Source organism: Papio anubis, chromosome 3 (assembly GCF_008728515.1).
Source record: "Papio anubis isolate 15944 chromosome 3, Panubis1.0, whole genome shotgun sequence".
NCBI lineage: Eukaryota > Metazoa > Chordata > Mammalia > Primates > Cercopithecidae > Papio > Papio anubis.
In genome coordinates this window covers 41735748-41756844 of record NC_044978.1, presented here as the reverse complement: position 1 = coordinate 41756844, position 21097 = coordinate 41735748, and the positions used below count along the sequence as shown (strand labels likewise).

Below are 21097 nucleotides of genomic sequence, written 5' to 3'. Positions count from 1 at the left end.
ATCTAACTTATTGATTCTCACATGTTGAAACTAGCTGAGCCTAATAAGGAACTAAGTATAAGTTGGAAACCATTCGGCTATCAAAATACTGCTAAGTAGTATTACAACAATTTCATGAAAATGCCTGAGTAAGATATTTTGTTCAGCAAATGCTATGCCACCAATACCACCTCAATGACTAATTTCTTTCAGTGCAAGGTTCTCCTTGTACAGGCGACTCTTAATCTTTTTTGGATCATGGATCCCTTGGAAGTCTAGTGAAGAAATCTCTTCAATGCATTTTTTCATGCATAGAATTATATGAACACCAATTATATTAAAACATAGTTATTAAAATAATTTTTAAAAAACAAATCTGTGATGAGACAATATATGTTCTCTTTATTAACACATTAGATAATAAAATCTAGGGGCAGGTTATCTAACTATCATAATTTCGCATAGTGATGGGCATAGGTGGTTTTTGTTTTTTGAGTTTTGCTTTTTTGTTTTTTGTTTTTTGTTTTTTGTTTTGGCGGGGGGGTACCAAATCTTGCTCTGTCGCCCAGGCTGGAGTGCAGTGGTGCAATCTTGGCTCACTGCAACCTCTGCCTCCCAGGTTCAAGTGATTCTCCTGCCTCAGCCTCCCGAGTAGGTGGGATTACAGGCATGCACCACCACGCCTGGCTAATTTTTGTATTTTTAGTAGAGATGGGTTTCACCATGTTGGCCAGTCTGGGCTCTAACTTCTGACCTCAAGTTATCCACCCGCCTTGGCCTCCCAAAGTGCTGGGTTTACAGGCATGAGCAGCTGCCCCCGGCCTGAGCATAGATAGTATTTTGTGAGATTTGTCAGTAACTAATATGATTTGAATATATCTGTGATTTCTATTGGTGACAAAGTCATAGGTACTGCTAGTACCACTGTGATGTGTTTTTTATATTCATAACTGAAGCAAATGTTAATTTTAAGTTGGAAATGAATAAAAATAAAAATGCAATTTTTTTCCATCCACATACTTAGACCCCCAGTCTCTCACTCCCTCCATGAGGCTCTCTTTGATTTCAAAAGTTCTCCTTTTCTCAATGGCCACGAGGGGCAAGAGGCCTGGATGAAGAAATACCCTCAGAAACTCCCACTCTTCTGGTTCCTGCCCAAGGCTGCACTAATAAAAGTTATTCATACCTACCTGCACCATCTTGGCTGGGAAGTCAAGGTGTAGCAGAAGACTGAGTGTCTGGGCTACCCCACCTGGCACCTGGGGAAGGAGGCTATTGACACCAGTATCAGAGATTCAGAGTAACAGAGATGGAAGGGAGGGTAGAATTTATCTGGTGTCTGTTAGGAAAGCACAGCGCAGGGCAGTAGTGAAGAGAGGGGCTTCACAGGCACTGCAACTGACCAAACCACTGCAGTCTCCCAAGTGGGGCAAGCACTGCAGTGGCCTGAATGTTTGTGTCCCACAAAATGCATATATTGAAGCTTTATCCCTACAGTGATGGTGTTAGGACGTGCGACCTTTAGAAGCGATCAGGTCATGAGTGTGAAATCTTCATGAATGAGATTAGTGCCCCTATTAAAGGGACCCCAGAGATCTTTCTTGCTTTCTTTCCTCCATATGAAGACACAAGAAGATAGCAGCCTGCAATCCAGAAGAGGGCCCTCACCAGAACCTACCATGCTGGCACCCAGACCACACTTCCAGCCTCTGGAACTGTGAGAAATAAGTTTCTGTTGTTTACAAGCCATGCAGTCTACTATAGTTTGTTAGAGCAGTGTGGACGAACTAAGTCAGGTACCCCAGGGTGTTTCATGTGCTATGTCGAGAGGCCAAACACGTGCATTTGTTCAATGTCTCACTTATGGGAGGCCACTTTGTGCTAGGCGCTGTGCAAGATGCTGAGAGTAGACACCTTGGCTCTCATGGATCTGGAGCCTGGCACCTTCACTGCAGTCTGGTGACTGCATGAAATGCCCAGAGTCCCTCTATCTGATATATAAAAAAAAGAACAGAGAAGCCAGACAGTCCACAGCAGGGTGTGGTGACTGATGCCTGTAATCCCAGCACTTTGGGAGGCCAAGGTGGGCAGATCACTTGAGGTCAGGAGTTTGAGACCAGCCTGGCCAACATGGTGACACCCCATCTGTACTAAAAACACAAAAATTAGCTGGGTGTGGTGGTGCACGCCAGGAGAGTGTGCTACTCAGGAGGGTGAGGCAGGAGAATCGCTTGAACCTGGGAGATGGAGGTTGCAGTGAGCCGAGATCATGCCACTGCACTACAGCCTGGGCAACAGAGCAAGACTCCATCTCAAAAAAAAAAAAAAAGAAAAAAAAAAGAAAAGAAAAGAATAGAGAATAAAGAAGACACAGTTGTTCCTAGAATAACTTCTGTTTATTTTCAGCCAACTGGGAACAAATAAAATCCAGGCCAAATTATTTTTGTCATTTAGCTTCAAAGACAGACAGCACTGCCATACATAACTCCAAAGATGTGTTGTCTTTGTCCCTGTGTGTCACGCTACTAGCAGCATAGAGGGCTTCCCTCACAGCTTATTCTGTTACCTAAAACCAAAGATTCCAGGGCTACAAGTGATCTTTAAAAATCATCTAGTTGGCTGGGCGCGGTGGCTCACGCCTGTAATCCCAGCACTTTGGGAGGCTGAGGTGGGTGGATCACCTGAGTTCAGGAGTTCAAGACCAGCCTGCCCAACATGGCGAAACCCCATCTCTACTAAAAATACAAAAAACTACCTGGTCGTGATAGCAGGTGCCTATAATCCAAGCTACTTGGGAGGCCAAGGCAGGAGAATCGCTTGAACCTGGGAGGTGGAGGTTGCAGTCAGCCGAGATCACACCACTGCACTTCAGCCTGGGTGATAAGAGCAAAACTCCGTCTCAAAAAAAAAAAAAAAAAATCATCTAGTCCTACCCCCTCTCTTGCAGAAGAGAAAACCAAATCCAAAAAGGTTAAATGAATTGCTAAAAGTTGAATCTCTAGCTAGGAGCTAGAATGCAAGTGCCCAGACCTTGTTGTAGTCCTGATGTTATATTGTCAATGGGATCTCTATGCTAATTTCAGCATTAAAAGCCTCCACACATGCACTGAATGGGTCCATCCACATACAGCAGCTGACTTACACATTTTCACTCAAGAGATCGTTGTTTCCCACTATCCTTTATAACAACTATTCCATGACAACTAAAGAATTGATGATAGATATAAAAGATAGAGTGAAGGTGATGGTTAACTTTTTTTTTTTTCGAGACAGAGTCTTACTTTGTCACCCAGGCTGGAGTGCAGTGGCACGATCTCAGCTTACTGCAACCTCTGCTTCCCGGGTTCAAGTGATTCTCCTGCCTCAGCCTTCCAAGCAGCTGGGACCACAGGTGTGCACCAACACACCAGGCTAATTTTTTTTATTTTTAGTAGAAACGGGGTTTCACCATGTTGGCCAGGCTGATCTTGAACTCCTGGCCTCATGCAATCTGCCTGCCTCTATCTCCCAAGGTACTGGGATTAAAGGCGTGAGCCACTACACCCAGCCTAAATGTGATGGTTAATTTTTTTTTTTTTTTTTGAGACGGAGTCTCGCTCTGTCACCCAGGCTGGAGTGCAGTGGCCGGATCTCTGCTCACTGCAAGCTCCGCCTCCCGGGTTTACGCCATTCTCCTGGCTCAGCCTCCCGAGTAGCTGGGACTACAGGCGCTCGCCACCTCGCCCGGCTAGTTTTTTGTACTTTTTAGTAGAGACGGGGTTTCACCGTGTTAGCCAGGATGGTCTCGATCTCCTGACCTTGTGATCCGCCCGTCTCGGCCTCCCAAAGTGCTAGGATTACAGGCTTGAGCCACCGCGCCCGGCCGTGATGGTTAATTTTATGTATCAACTTTACTGGGTCATTGGGTGCCCAGATATTTGGTCAAACATTATTCTGGGTGTTTATGTGAGAGTGTTTTTTGGCGAGATTAACATTTAAATTGGTAAGCTGAGGAAAGATTACCCTCCCTAATGTGAGTGAGCCTCACCTAATCAGTTGAAGGGCCTGGTCAGAATAAGAAGGCTGATCCTCCCCCAAGTAAAAGAATTATTTCCGCCTGGCAATCTTCAACATGGAGCTGGCTTTGTTTTTGTTTTGTTTTGTTTTGTTTTGTTTTTAGATGGAGTTTCCCTCTTGTCACCCAGGCTGGAGTGCAATGGCGTGATCTCCACTCACTGCAACCTCTACCTCTGAGGTTCAAGCAATTCTCCTACCTCAGCCTCCTGAGTAGCTGGGATTACAGGCACCCGCCACCACGCCTGGCTAATTTTTGTATTTTTAGTAGAGACGGGGTTTTACCATGCTGGCCAGGATGGTCTTGAATTCCTGATCTCAGGTGATCTGCCCGCATTGGCCTCCCAAAGTGCTGGGATTACAGGCATGAGCCACCATGCCCGGCCGACACTGGCTTTTTTTCTGCCTTAAACTCAAACTCAAACTCCTGGATATTGAGCTTGCTGACCTTTCAACCAGAATTACACCATCAGCTCTCCTGTTCTCAGGACTTTAGGCTTGGGCTGGAACTAAAGCATCGGCTCTCCTTGATGTCTGAAAAATGTCCTCCCATATGACTTCTCCCTCATCTTCTTCATTCACCTCTTCTCTCAGATATCACCTTGGCTGACTGACCCTCCAGATCTTGGAATTTGCCACCCTCCATAATTGCATAGGCCAACTTCTTATAATGTTTCTCTGAAGAATGCTGACTAAAACAGTGACATACTCATGTGCGGTCTTATGTTCTAATATAGTCTTCCTACTATAGATACAAATTTTTTTTTTAAATGTTCTCTTATGTGCTTCAAAATGCACCTTGATTTTTCGTTTTCTTCTTTTTTTTTTTTTTTTTTTTTTTAAGATAGAGTCTCACTCTGTCACCCTGGCTGGAGTGCAGTAGCACACTCACAGCTCACTGCAGCCCTGGCCTCCAAGGCTCAAGCAATCCTCCAACCTCAGCCTCCCAAGTAGCTGGGACCACAGGAATGTGCCACCATGCTCAGCTAGTTTATATATATATTTTTTGTAGAGATAGAGTCTCCCTATGTTGCCCAGGCTGGTCTTGAACTCCTGGACTCAAACAATCCTCCTGCCTCGGCCTACCAAGGTGCTGGGATGACAGGCGTGAGCCACTGCGCCTAGCCCAAAAGGCACTTTCAAAGTAATTTTATTAGATTTTTCCAGCTGCTAATACAAATCATTTGGTAGCACCACCATAGATCAGACACATTAAAAAACAAAGAGTAAGTGTGAAATCCTAAAAGTGACCACTAAAATGAATACTACAATATTCTAGTTGTTTTCTGTTGAATTAGGAGATTGAGTGTCTGAACTGGTAAATTTTATTACTAGATCGTAAGTCCTCTGGGAAAGCAGGTCAGCTTAAGGGTGGCTGGCCAGGGTATGGGAAGAGAAATCAGAGTCCGATAAAAATAGCAATAATCAGCATTTGTTTGGTGTCTACTGTATGCCAGGCACTTTGCAATTATTCATTCATCCAAACAGATATTATTGAGCACTTTTTATGTTCCTGGCATTGTTCAAGGCTCTGGAGATACAACCATGCAAAAACAGATTTGATTTCCTATTCTCATGGAATTTACAGTTTAGAGAAGGGAGAGAGACAAGTAACAAATGTTATAGAGAAAAATAAAGTAAGGTAGTGGCAGGTAAAATAAGTTGTAATTTTTGTCAGAGTTATCAGGGAAGATATTACCAAAGCCAAGGTGACATTTGAGAGCAGAGCTAGCCAGATGTAGTGGCTCATGCCTGTAATCCCAGTGTTTTGGGAGGCCGAGGCAGGCAGATCGTTTGAGCACAGGAGTTTGAGATCAGCCTGGGTAACATAGTGAGACCTTATCCCTACAAAAAATACAAAAATTAGCTGGGCATGGTGGTGTGCACCTGTAGTCCTAGCTACTCATGAGGCTGAGGTGGGAGGATCACCTGAGCTCTGGAGGTCGAGGCTGCAGTGAACTGAATTGTGCCAATACACTCTAACCTGCGCAAGAGTGAGACTCTGTCTCAAAAGAGATAGCGAGAGAGAAGAGAGCTGAATGAAGGAGGTGACAAAACAAATTTCATATGGGGGAACATTTTTCAGACATGGAAGCAAGCAAATACAAGGGGCCTACAGCAGATGGATGTTTGTGTGCTCAAAGAACAGCAAGGAAGCTAGGAGGGCTGAAGCAGATTTCAGCAAGGAGACCAGTAGTAGAAGAAGATAAGGTCATAGAAACAGCAATAGACCAGATTATGCAGAGTCGTAAGCATCTTTGAGATAGATAGCAATGTTAACATAAATGAGATAACTGGGATTCAGAGAGGTTTGCAATTTTCCCACCACAACTCAGCCTGGTGAAACCTGGCTTAGACCTAGGTATATGAGTCTAGAGCTCTTTTTTTTTCTCTCTTTCTTTTTTTTTTTTTTGTGTGTGTGTGTGAGATGGAGTCTCACTCTGTTGCCTGGCTGGAGTGCAGTGGCGTGAATCTCGGCTCACTGCAACCTCCGCCTCCCAGGTTCAAGCGATTCTCCTGCCTCAGCTTCCCGAGTAGCTGAGACTACAGGCACCCGCCACCACGCCCAGCTAATTTTTGTATTTTTAATAGAGATGTGATCTTAATCTTCCCACTTCATTATGTTATCTTTCTCCAGAAAAAGCTTAAATCCTTTCTGATCGTTTCGTATATCTCTAGTATAGTGCTTGCAGTAAATATTTGCGTTTTCTTTTTTACTAGCGAACATCACATATCCTTCCTTTGTGGTGAGAAATCCCCATTGTGTCGGTCTTGGTTCGTCATAGTGAAACCACGTGGTTTCGTATTCCTTCTTCCCAGTCTGGGCAGCTAGGGTGAGGGCATGGGATCTGAGTCAACTCGATGCCCCTTTCCTAGACTTTGAAACTTGAGAATGTACTGCAAAGATGCAGGGTCAGGTGGCCACGTGAGTCATCTGGCAACGCTGGTGCTGAGTGTCTAGCAGGACAACAGCAGCAGTGGCACCCTGACCGGAAGTGCCTGTGGTATGACCTTGGATGTATTCCTGGAATCCTCCTCTTTTCTTGGCCTGGTTTCCATCATTACCAACTATTCTGTGACCCAAAAAAGTTGAGGGAGCACCTTCAGCTCCAATTATGTACTCTTGCTGAGAAAAATTGTGTAAGACTTTGGAACGTGGAAAAAAAAGATTACTTTTTTTCTCTAAAAATTTCTTTTCTTTTCTAGAATGTTCTATACAGCATACTCTTCCCATAATATTGCTACCTTTCATCGTATTTTAACTACTTTACAACTCTATAATTTGTAGAAAGCCAAAAATAATACAAATTATTCTTGTCCATACAAATGCAAATTAGTTGTATTGGAATGCAACTGATTATCACCTGTGGATAGGTCAATGTTATACATGCCTTTAAATTCATTTTAGCTTTTTTTTTTTTTTTTTTTGAGACACCGTCTGGTTCTGTCACCCAGGTTGGAGTGCAGTGGCCTGGTCACAACTCACTGCAGTTTCAACTTCCCCGGCTCAAGTGATCCTCCCTCCTCACCCTACAGGCATGCACTACCACGCCCAGGTAACTTTTTCTATTTTCTGTAGAGACAGGGTGTGACTATGTTGCCTAAGCTGGCTCAAGCAATCCTCCCATCTCTGCCTCCCAAAGTGCCGGGATTACAAGCCACTGCACCCAGCACATTTTAGCATTTTTTATCTTCTTATATATGTGTGTGGTACTTTAAATTCTCCTTTCAACCTGTTGTAAGTTTTTAATGGTTCTCTCAATAGTTAATGATGTAAATAAAATCTATGCCAAGTCACATTTAATTATTCATTTAAACATTCTTTATCTGCTTATATGTATGTATGCAGTACTTTGAATTCTTTCAACCAGTAACATTTTATGGGTTCCCTCAACAATTAATGAGTTAACTAAAATTTGTTACATGTGTTCATTTTATATTTATATTGGATGCATGATATAAACATTCACCTTTTTAAAATATTAGCCTTTTAAATCATTATAAAAAGAAGATACCTGCACTCACATGTTTATTTCAGCACTGGTCACAAGAGCAAAGTCATGGAATCAACTTAAGTGCCCATCAATGGAAGACTGGATAAAGGAAATGTAGTATATATATATCATGGAATACTACGCAGTCATGAAAAAGAATGAAGTCATGTTCTTTGCAGCAACCTGAATGGAGCTGGAGGTCATTATCCTAAGTGAAATAACTGAGAAACAGAAAATCAAATACCACATGTTCTCATTTATAAGTGGGAACTAAACAGCAGGTACACATGGCCATAAAGATGGAAATAATAGACACTGGGGACTCCAAAGAGGGGGAGAAGGGGAGAAGGATATCAAAAAATAATAATAATAACCTATTGAGTAAAATGTTCACTATTTAGGTGATGGGTACCCTAGAAGCCCAAACCTCACCATTACATAATGTATCCATGTAACAAATCTGCACATGTACCTCCGGAATCTTAAAAAAAAAAAAAAAAAAAAGTAAAAACAAATTTTTAAAAAATAGCCTTTAACAATAATGAACAGGAAAAAAAATCATATCATGGTTCTGTCTTTAGCTCAGAGGTCTCCCACCTCACTTCCACCCACCACACACAGCCATGTACTTCATGGAACAGGAGACAGGGGCTCACATTAGTTCCGGCCTTAACCAATTTGCTAATTCACATAGCCTCTAAGGGCTTCAGTTCATTCATCTTCAAAATGAAGAGGATGGCTTCAATACTCTTTACTATTTGTATTAGTCCATTCTCACACTGCTGTAAAGAAATATCTGAGGCTGGGTGTGGTGGCTCATGCCTGTAATCCCAGCACTTTGGGAGGCCGAGGCAGGTGCATCACCTGAGGTCAGGAGTTCGAGACCAGCCTGGCCAGCATGGTAAAACCCCATCTCTACCAAGAATACAAAAATTAACCAGGCATGGTGGCACATGCCTCTAGTCCCAGCTACTGGAGAGGCTGAGGCAGGACAATTGCTTGAACCTGAGAGGCAGAGGTTGCAGTAAGCTGAGATCGTGCCATTGCACTCCAGCCTGGGCAATATGAACAAAACTCCGTCTCAGAAAAAAAAAAAAAAAAAAGAAAGAAAGAAAAGAAAAAGAAACACCTGAAACTGAGTAATTTATTAAAAAAAAAAAAAAGAGGTTTAATTGGCTCACAGTTCTGCAGGCTATACAAGTTCTGGGGAGGCCTCAGGAAACTTGCAATCATGGTGGAAGGCAAAGGGGAAGCAGGAAATGTCTTACACAGCCGGAACAGGAGGAAGGCAGGGGAGGTGACACATTCTTTAAAACAACCAGCTCCTAAGAGCACTTACTCACTATCACAAGAGCAGCACCAAAGGGGAAATTTGCCCCCATCATCCAATCACCTCCCGCCAGGCCCCACCTCCAACATTGTGGATTACAATTCAACAAGAGATTTGGGTGGGGACACAGATCCAAACCACATCACTATTCAACTCAGCTCGGCTTCCTTCTGATTTACTATGTTGCCTACCCTATGTCCTTTCCCCACACTATCCCTTGTGAGCTTCTCTTTCCTTTTTCCTGATACTCTTGTGTTACTTCTATTTCACTTTCCAACACACCATGGACTATTTTCCTACTCTCACTTTCTCAACATTTAGCCCCTCTGTATTCAGCTTCCTGTCTCCCCACCTCCCAAAACACACACAATACACACACACACGCACACACACACACACACACAAAATACAGACCTCTTTGTGGGAACCAAAAGACTATAAAAAAAAAAAAAACAACTTGTACTTATTATAGGATTACATGGAAAAAACAAGTAATTTCCACTCAGATTTGCCCTCAATCCCTCCAGAGAAACTACCTCAAAACAAAATAAACAAGTGCTTTAGTAATAAGCAAACTAGTAGAACAAACAAACCACTTTGATCTCACTGTTCAGTTTAACCCAGAGGTAGATAATAGCACAAGTAATATGCTTTCTTTTTATTCCTCCATGATTTCTCTTGCCAGAAGCACATTCAGACCCTCAGTCTTCCACAGAAGGGCACAACCATGCTTACTTTTTGTTTTCCATGGTTGCTATGGTTTGAATGTTCCTCCTTCAAAATTTATGTTGAAACTTAACCCCCATCATGGTAGTATTGAGAGATGGGGTTTTTGGGGAGGTAATTAAATAATGAGAGTTCCATCCCTGTAAATGGATTAATGCCTTAAAATATGGCTAAAGGCCCCATTTTGCCTTCTACCTTCTGCCGTGTGAGGACACAGAAAGAAGACCCTCACCAGACACCACTTGCCAGTACCTTGTTCTTGACTTCCCAAGCTCCAGAACTGTGAGAAATAAATCTCAATTGTTTATGAATTACCCAGTCTGTGGCATTTTGTTATAGCAGCACAAATGGCTACAGAGGACCACTCAGGCTGGTGTGGTAAGACTCAGGGTGTTTTCTTATTTCCTTGTGCTTCCCACAACAGAGCAAGCATCTGCAAAGTCAACCTCCCTTAGGGAATCTGCTGTTACAAAATGCTTTTATGTATTTTTTTTTTACTTAGTTTAGTTAAGAGTTCAGAAGATAACTTTGCTACCCAAAGTAAAGACTCAGTAAAAAAGCCAACTTAGATTCTTCCAAGAGTTGTTACCCACATTGTTGCTCAGTGTGATGTGATTTCTAAGGTTTCTTACAGCTCATAAAATGCCTTGGGGTGTTAGGAGGTTGTAGGAATTGTGTCACACGAAGAAGGCAAGAGGAACTTCCAGGCCAAAGCAATGCATGTGCAAAGCATGGACTCTTCAAAGGGCCCCAGGGTTCTGGGAATGGGGATTAAGTAGTTCAATGTGGCAGCAGCAAAGGGGCTATGTAGGATGGAGGACAGGAGGAAGACAAACGTTTAGGAGGAGACAAGTCTTTAAAGATAAGAGAAAGCTAGACTGCAAGGGCCAATCTAATCTACCCCTGCACTGTCTGGGAGCTCACAAAAGGAGGCTTCTGTCCAATCTGCTGCTTTATAATTTAACAAAACATTGAGATGTGACTATTTCTCCTTTGAACTACCCATTTAAAGTAATAGCAGACAAATACTAAGAAGTCATTTGACCCTAATTGCTGAAAAGTACAATTATAGAAAATGAATGTGTGGTTGGGACCTTTTATTTGTCTTTCTCCATGAAAATATGTGGGAGCGAGAATCTTTTCTTCCCCATATTCCACTTCCTCCCAGCATCTAGAAGTCATTGAGCAATCATCATTAGAAATAAACATGCATAATTGCAATAACCTTTAAATATTTTACAGTGTATTATTAACTCAAGAATTTGGGTTTTAGAACATGATCATTCCCCATCAAAGATTTTCAAATTTGTATTTACTTTGATCAGTTTTGGCCTCTTGTGGTACTTATGGACAGGTGATGTCTTAGTCACCTTGGTAGATGGCTATTACTGGGTTCTCTGCAGGGCATGCCTCCCCATGCCTGGTGAACTTCTGATGAGTGGAACCTTACAGGAGGGATTGCCATTCTGATAAACCCACATGTTTGCCCCAATCTGAGATCTCTTGGTCCAAAGCAGGACAGGGCCTGAACAAGGCAGCAGGTTTGCCTTTGGCCCTCTCCCAGCTCATGCACACTTTCATTTTGTTCTGTCCTTCCCCACTGAGATGCACCAGGTGTCTTAGTCAGCTCAGGCTGCCATAATAAAACATCATATGTTGGGTAATGTAAACAATAGGAATTTATTTCTCACAGTTCTGGAGGCTAGAAAGTCCAAGATCAAGGGACAAGTAAAGTTGGTGTCTGGTGAGGGGTCTCTGCCCTTGGGTTGCAAATGGCCACTGTCTCACTGTGCCCTTATATGGTCTTTCCTTTGTGCTCAAGTGGAATAATAAAAAAAAGTCGTCTTCTTAATAGGGCCCCACCTTCATGACCTACTCTAACCCTAATTGCCTTCCAAAGTCCCTATCTTCAAATACTATCACATTGGCAGGTAAGGCTTCAACAAATGAATTCTGAGGGGACACAAACATTCATTTCATAACATTTTGCCATGGACCACAAAAATTTATATCCTTCTAGTGTGTAAAATACATTCATTCTACCCTAATAGCCCCAAAAGCCTTAACTCATTCCAGCATCAAGTCTAAAGTCCAAAGATAAGGTCTCACCCATATCTGACATATCTGACTTAAATGGTATTTAGTTTCACCACACAAGCTATTTTCTTCCTAAATACAATGGTGGGACAGGCATAGGATAGATATTTTCCTTCCAAAAGGGAGAAGCCAGAAGATGGAAGACACGTCCCAAGAAAATCTAAAACCTAGCAAGGTGAATTCCATCAAATTTTAGGGCTCAAGAATAATTCTCTTTGGTCCCATGCTCTGCCTTCTGTGCCCAGTAGGGTAGCACTCCCACCTTCAGGACCCACTGAAGAAGTAATGCACCGAAGGCCAGGCACAATGACTCCAGTCTGTAATCCTAGCGCTTTGGGAGGCTGAGGCAGGCAGATCATTTGGGCCCAGGAGTTCAAGACCAATCTAGGCAACATGGTGAAACCCCATCTCTACAAAAAACAAAACAAAATAAAAACAAAAAGTAACCAGGCATGGTGGTGCACACCTGCAGTCCCAGCTACTCTAGAGGCTGAGATGGGAGGATGGCTTAAGCCCAGGAAACAGAGGTGCAGTGAGCCAAGATTGCACACCAGCCTAGGTGACAGAACCACAGAACCAAACACTGTCTCAAAAAAAAAAAAGAAAGTAATGCACCTGAGACTCTGAGTGGCCCTGCCCCCAAGGTGACACTTTGTGGGCCCACTCCTAAGACACTGAGTAGGGCTTTTCTCACCTTCTAAAACAAGAGGGGTGGCCACACTCTTTGAAATCAAAGAGGAGATAGCCTTATCCCCTGGGTCTGTTGTGGGAGTGACAGCCCTAATGATCTCTGAGTAGCATTTGAAGTCATTCTTCCTTTTCCTTGAAGAATAGCATGCATTCACAGCCAAATAACTTTACAGTCCTGTTTCACAGAACCCAAGAATTCTGAGAGCCTTCCTTCATTTTGTTCCATCTCCACCCTCTTCAGTTCAAACTGGCAGTGTTTCTGCTCATATCATCCCATAAATTCTTTCTCAAACCATAATCCAGCCATACCCTTGGCATACTCTTTAGAACATGCTTTCTCAGTTTTCTGCAATATGAATAGGCTGATTGTTTTCCAAACCTTAAAGCTCTGGTTCGTTTTGGCTTAACAATTTCTTCTTCATTCATCTTTCTCCTCTCACATTTGACAGAGTCTCACTCTGTAGCCCAGGCTGGAGTGCAGTGGCATGATCTCAGCTCACTGTAACCTCCACCTCCTGGGTTCAAGTGATTCTGCTGCCTCAGCTTCCCAAGTAGCTAGGATTACAAGCATGCACCACCACACCTGGCTAATTTTCATATTTTTAGTAGAGACAGGATTTTGCCATGTTGGTCAGATTGGTCTTGAACTCCTGACCTCAAGTGACCCACCTGCCTGTGCCTCCCAAAGTGTTGGAATTACAGGTGTGAGCCACTGTGCCTAGCCCACACATTTTTCTATAAGCACTCAGGAGGAATGAAGATGCTCCTTCAACACTGTGCTTAGGAATTTCCTCTGCTAAATATGCAATTTCATTGCTCACAAGTTCTACTTTCCACAAAACACCTGAACACCATTCAGCCAAGTTCTTTGCCACTTTATAACAAGAATTTCCTTCCTTCCAGTTTCCAATAACATCATTTCCATCTAAGACCTCATCAAAATCTCTTTTTATATTCATATTTCAAGCATGCACCTGAAAACTCTTTCAGCCTCTGCCCATTACTCAGCTCCAAAGCCATTTCCACATTTTTAGATATCTTTTACAGCCGCACTTCACTTCTTGGTACCAAAACCTGTGTTAGTTTGGGTTCTCCAGAGAAACAAAGCCAATAGGCAATAGATAGAAATACATATATCCTTAGTTAGAAATGCATGCATAGATACAGATAGATAAAAACATAAAGATATTTATTATAAGGAATTGACTCATGAAGTTATGAAGGCTAAGAAGTCCCAAGATCTGCAGTCAGCAAGTTGGAGACCCAGGAGAACTGATAGTATAGTTCCATCCAAGTTCAAAGGCCTGAGAACCAGGAGAGACAATAGCGTAAGTTCCAGTCTGATCAACAGCAGAAGACCAATGTCTTTGAACAACAGTTAAAAAACATTTGATCCAGAAACATCCTCATAGACACACTCAGAAGTAATGTTTAACAAAATATCTAGGCACTGGGCACCCCGTGGCCCAGTCAAGTTAACACATAAAATTCACCATTACACTAGGTCAGTCTACCCCAGCCTGCCTTCTTGTCCTTTCCTCACATGTGCTACACTGGCTTTGCCCATTCATCCATTTTCACCAATAACCAATTTTTTTGTTTTGCCCAATAATCAGGGACTAACTAGGAGACCCCTTAATTGCCCTAAAAATTACTACTAAGATATTGATGAGTGCAAATGACTTAACAATTACTTTCTGTAAAATGCAAATTTTCCTATTTGTATTTCACCTGTGCTTTACCTAAGGAAGAAAAAAGTTGTGGTAAAATACATATAACATAAACTTACCATTTTAATAACTGTTAATTACCTTCACAATATTCTACAAACATCACCATTATCTAGTTACAGAACATTTTTTATCACCCCAAAGGAAACCCTGTAAGCAGTCACTCTCCCTTTTACTTCCCCTCAGCCCCTGGCAACCATGAATCTGCTTTTTGTCTCTATAGATTTGCCTATTTTGGAGAGTTCACATAAATATGTGACGTTTTGTGTCTGACTTCCTTCACTTAGTGAAGAATTTTAGCCTCCTTAGCTAGGGAAGGTGAAAAATGGAAAGAATAATATATTTTGTGATATAAACCTTTGGGGGTTATCTCTAAAACCTCACCAACTTTCTACATCATTGTTTTACCAAGATTTGGGAAACTCATCTGTTATTCATCTGCCCAGACATTCTGCTGTGTATCATTAACTCTTTCTGTGGAGATCTGAGGCAGCCTGAACACAGGCTGGCATTGGGCCAGGATGGAGAAGGTGTGGACACTTCAGGAGGCTCATTCCACCCCATCAGGAGTCCTTCCTTCCCTGAAAGCGACCTGGCAGGACTATGCAGGTCATAAGGTCATACAGCCCAGAGGGGCACAAGGATGCTGATACCAGACACTTCAGGCCTTAATAAAAATAAAAGCAAGCACATCTCTGGCAGCAGAGTAAATTATTCATGGGATTTATTTTAAAAGAGAGAAAGCTTTGTTGGAAAAAAAAGAAATAGACACCACGTTAATTCCAAAAATCATTTCCAGATGAAAATGTCTAATCAAATGGGAAATAGTGCAATCGTGGTTTGCACAGCACAGCTACCGAGTTTTGCAAAAGGGTCCCAGGTTTGTTCAGATACTGGTTTCCACAATATGGGTAATCTGAAAGGATGCATAGCTTTACTGGGAATGTAGCACATGGATGGATGGTCAGAGACTACAAGTCTACTGAAGTTTTGTGGGAAATTAGCAGTTTGGCAGCCCCTGAGTCTGGAGGGTCTGAGATTGGGATGCCAGAAAAGCTCCAGGTCTGTAACAGCCTCTATAAAACCATGAAGCCCTTGGAGGCCCGGTTCAAGGGTTTCAGTCTCTGTCACAGATTTCATTTGCTCAGGACTCTCACAGTTTTTATGTGGTTTAACGAAGTACCTAAGCAGAGGCTTTCTTTTTTCTTTTTGACTCTGCCTTTTTCACCAATCTCCCTTTTTATTAATAACCAAACATAAATATATTACAAATATTTTTACCTTTTATTTCTATCTTGTTACTGTTTATGTATTTGCTAAGATCAAAGTCTGGATTCATCCTCTAACAAGTTCATGTTGTTTTCCTGCTTCTGTTTCAAAATATGGACCCCGCAGCCTTCATAATTGTATTCCATGATGACTGGCTTAAATTTAATCACATACACAAGCACTGCATTAACTCGCTAAACAAATCCATGTGAGGATAAAAGGAATATCACAGGCCTGATCTGCGCACAAAGGCCTTTGTATTTTTCTCCTTTTGTTTTCAGAAGTTTCTGGAGCCTGTAACTGAACACAGCAGACTCTAGTTAAAAATTCACAATGATTCCTTTTTAAATAATAGCATTTGTCTTTTGATGAGTTATCTCAGCTCAAAAGGATCCCTATTTCACTTTATAAATAGTTACCGTCAAAAGACATGACCATAAGACAATGACACTGGGTTTGAACAAATGTACTTGAATTTATCTATGCAAATGAATGATGTCCCCATCAAAGTAGGCAGCAACATTCCAACGATTTTCAAAACAGTTTTGGAACTCCAGTTAGGAACTTCCTTCCTTCACACACTGAGGGAATTGCTTTGAATGTCCCAGTAGTTTTTTAAAAAATTTTTTTTTCATCAGGATAAGTTTCATTTTTGGAAACAACCAAGCCATTTAATAAGGCAGATGGTAACTGACTGGATAGATGTGCTGTAGCCTACAATATAATGAGACGAGCTTTTACTTTGTTTGATTCCTTAACTAGTCCTAAAGGTAATTCCAAAAACAGTTTCTAAAACGTTTAGTGCAATAGCAGTACAGTTGAAAGAAGTGTCTAGACTCCCAAAGCAACTTCTCTGAAAAGGATGACATTCATTTATACAGATGTATTTCTTAGAGAAAAACAGGCCACCCTCGCCTTGCTTGATTTTCACAAAAACTCTGTGTTATTGGTGGCTAGCTAAGGGAAGTTGACTATTTTCAGCTTCCTACAGTATCAAATTTTATTTAACAATTCATTTTTGGAGTGAATAGAAGTGTAAAACCTGAAATACCTTCATAGAATTATGCCTTAGTGACCTATTCCAAAACAGACTTAAAACATTCTCAGAGGTATATAATCTGGAAATCAATGTATGTTCTATGCCCAACTGATAAACATAAATATACATATGAATATATACTATACATAAATTAAGATAAATAATAAATTAAACATAAATGTAGTGATAAACAAATATACATATGAATATTAATTAAATATACAAAATATTTAAATGCTAACTCTACCCACCTGAATTTATACTTTTAATTTCAGAGTCTTGATTCCAATGCTAATTTCATTAAGCATGTCTATAACTGGGTTGCGAGAATGGTATATGCTGAACGGTAAGTGCTGTACAAATTAACTTAAATAAGTTTTGCATTACATTCTCATAGAGGTATTTAATATGGGTAAACTTGTGCTTTGTGTGTGTGTGTGTTCCTGTTAATGAAGAAAGGAGGAAGGAAATTTTCACACATTGGATACCTATTGTACGCCAAGGGCTGAACATGTTACTATTTTAATGCTCTCAACATCTCCGAGCTAAATATTTTAATTCCCATATACAGAAAAAAAAAAAAAAAAAGAGGCTACAGAATGTAAACAGCAGAAATGCTGGCATACCATTGGCAAGTGGAGAAAATGCATTTAGAATTAGCTGATCATGGGTGGAGGAAAAAGCCAAAGGCCACACCCATGTGTTTGGAAAATGAAAGGAAAGTCTCTTCCCAGAGAGAATCCTTTTCTCCCCAACTAACCTGATGCTATCATTTCCCCTAATTTTTCATTAACCTCAATAATTCTTTGCAATATTTTTCTAAAAATGAAACAGGACTATTATCTCCCAATGTGGGAAAATAAAATGTTCTATGAATTTTTATCTTGTTATTTATACAAGTCTTTGGAAACCAGTTAAGTGCTTGAACCAGTTAAGTATTTGGGTGGGACATTTAAAAATAAATCAAGTTAAATAAAGAACTGTTAAAGTTCATAGAACAAAGAAAAAGTTATAATCCTCAGCTAAAAGATACTAGGAGACATAACCATCTATGGGGGTTAAAGATTTAAATTAAAAAAAAAATAAAGAGAAGCTCCTTCGATTAAATGCAGGAGGAAATTGAGAATCAACATCAGGACAGCTCATTTGACCTTAGACACATATTTTACTGGTGACTTTCTGGTTTTCAAAAGTGTTTCTGATTTTTTTAACTTGTTAGTGGCTCCAATTTGCCAGTATATCTCCCAGTTCCCCCGTATTGTGCTCAGTAAATCTTGTTCATTTTCAGCTTTTATTTTCTTGTTCAGTCCCTAATAACTGACAATTTGTAAGGAAGCAAACTAAAACACTTGGATTAAATAATGCATTTTGTTCATTATGCTGATGTGTAACAGTTCACTTTCAAAACAAATGTAAGCTTCATAACTTACTGATATTTAGTGATTTTTACCTTATTTCTGTGCGGATTTCATTCTCATGGCCTTCTGTCTTTGCCATTGACAAAACTATTAATACCACCCAAATCCTAAAAGGGGTTAAACTTCAAGTGACTGATGTTCTGAAAGTGACATGATCAAAAAATAGTCTCATCCAGAAATTTAGATTTGTGACTTAAGTTATCAGAAGGGTTTCCAAAACTCCAAATGGCCTGCATTAATTCTGGCTTTTTCGGTTTTCTGTTAGTCTGCCTCTGTTTTTATACTAAAAGGGTATACAGCAATGTGTGTGCATTGCTCATCTTGAGTTGACTTCCTATGAAGTAGAGCTGAGTACAGAAATGTCTTTCACTTCAAAGGGCATACTGGGGGTGCAAAGAAGGAAAGGCTTGGGTCCTTCCAGCCAAACATTGCCCTCTGGCACTCATGCTCAACTCCCCAGGGATATGAGAGGGCAATCTCTGGCTCTTGTAGCTCTAGGTAACATTTCCCACAACCCCTGACTCATAAATATTGACATTTGGGAAAAATAAGACCAAAAAAGAAAAAAGGGCTTTTTCAAAAAAAAAAAACTGTTTTTAAGTTGAAGTGTTTATGTATTTTCTAAAGCCTGGTTTATATCAAAGCTATCACTACAATTTTTAAATAAAATATACCTTATCTTGGGATTTTAAAAAAATAGTATTATCCATCAACTACTAGAGAATATAGGAAAGAAAACTTTCAGCAAGGTTTTTATTTATTTGTTTTATATTTTTCCGTCTGGAAAATAACAGGACTGAGTTGAAAGCAATTTTTTCTAAAAGTAGCAATAGCAACATTCTCTGATAAAATCTTTTTCGCTGAATATCAACGTTTAAATTATAGTGAATTTGAAATTATTTATTTTCAGCAAATCTTTTCTTTTTCCTTTAAAATATTTGTTTCCACCTCTCTTTGCTTCAAAAAAGCAGAAATGATGTGACAACTAAGACCTTCGAGAATTCCTTAGACCCCAGCCTGTTTTCATTGTGGAACTACAGCGCGACCTGGTGGCAGTTGCTGTTTTTAGCATGGTTTATGAATAAATGGTCAAAATTTCAAAACCAAAATGAAGGAAAACCTTGTGTTTAGACTTTTAGAAAACATGGTATCAGGAGAGAAAACAGTGGGATGGCTCTGTTAGAATCATAATTACACATAGAACTTTTTTAAAGTTTTTAAAATATACCTTTTTTTTTTTCTTAGGGTCTCGCTCTGTTGCCCAGGCTGGAGTGCAGTGGCGTGATATTAGCTCACACCACAACCTCTGCTTTCTGGCTCAAGTCATCCTCCAGCCTCAGCTCCCGAGTAGCTGGGACCACAGGCACAAGCCACCACACCCACTTCCTTTTTATTTTTTTCTTTTATATTTTTTTGTAGAGATGGGATTTTGCCATGTTGCCCAGGCTGGTCTCCAACTTCTGAGCTCAAAGCTATCCGCTCACCTCGGCCTCCCAAAGAGCTAGGATTACAGGCGTGAGCCTGGTCAAATATACCTTTTAAGAATAAATAATCTAGTAAGGTTATTGATGAGTCATTATATCACCTGATACAATTTTTAACATTCATATATTTTCAGGAATATGAATTTTCACTCACATTTCCCCTTTTTAATTACTTTTACAGTTCTCTAAACAATGTTTCAAAGGCATTTAAAAGAAAAATATTTCATCAGTGATACAAGAGAAGACTGTTTTACATGCTTTTCTTTCACAACTAGCAGCACATTGATGCAAGAGTCTATAGACAAAATGGTGATTCATAGTAACTATAATCTTCTATGTGTTTATTGTACTTTATACCCATCTTCATATCTAATCCTCTCAACCACCCTATTAAATTCAGAATCAGTGTCTCCATTCGACAGATTAGAAAACTGAGGCTTCAGGATATGACATAACTTGTTCAAGGTCACTCTGCTGGTGAGTGACAGAATGAACTGAACCCTGGGCCTGCCTGCTCCAATGCCCAAGCATAGGGTCAGACTGGTGATAGGCCCTTTGTAAAGGTTTGCTGATTTAATGAGCAAATGCACCTACTGTGAGAATATTAAAGGTAAGCCTGGACTAGATCCAAAGTCTTCTGACTTGATAACCAGTAAATCTTCGAGTAAAGTTTAGACGTATTTTGAACTTTCTCTTGTTTCTGCCTGCAATTGCGCTCGCCTGAGCCTGCTAAGTCCCCACTATTTTCTACAAAAGAACAAAGAAAAAATACCAGGAGAGAGTCACCCAGAGCCTGAGCCCCAGGCTGTTTTACCCATGAGGCTCCAGTAGGGGATCTTTTCCCCTTTTGTGCCATAGATCCCTTTGGAAGCCTAATGAAGCTCCTGGAACCTTTTAAAAAATAATCTTTTAAAATACCCCACAAAGAAAGCCAAGTATTTTTAAATGAAATTTTCAAAAAACTTAAAAACTCGGCTGGGTGCAGTGGCTCACGCCTGTAATCCCAGCACTCTGGAAGGCTGAGGCGGGTGGATCACCTGAGGTCAGGAATTCCAGACCAGCCTGGCCAACGTGGTGAAACCCCATCTCTACTAAACATACACACACACACACACACACACACACACACACACACACAAAATTAGCTGGGCGTGGTGGCACACACCTGTGATCCCAGCTACTTGGGAGGCTGAGGCAGGAGAATCTCTTGAGCCCAGGAGGCGGGGGTTGTGGTGAGCTGAGATTGCACCACTGCAGTCCAGCCTGGGTAACAGAGCAAGACTCATC

The 21097-nt window shown here is 40.9% G+C and overlaps 1 long non-coding RNA gene across 3 annotated transcripts in view; it reads right to left on the bottom strand.

The window, feature by feature from the left end:
- LOC103884687 overlaps window positions 1-21097 on the bottom strand; it is a 69949-nt gene that overhangs the window by 40084 nt on the left and 8768 nt on the right. For 2 of the 3 annotated variants that reach the window (XR_004182657.1, XR_004182659.1), the window contains exon 3: window positions 15882-16169. This is a non-coding gene — a long non-coding RNA (uncharacterized LOC103884687). Of the gene's footprint in view, window positions 1-15881; window positions 16170-20404; window positions 20783-21097 lie in introns of those variants that run through there. The other variant, XR_004182658.1, reaches the window with a different exon arrangement.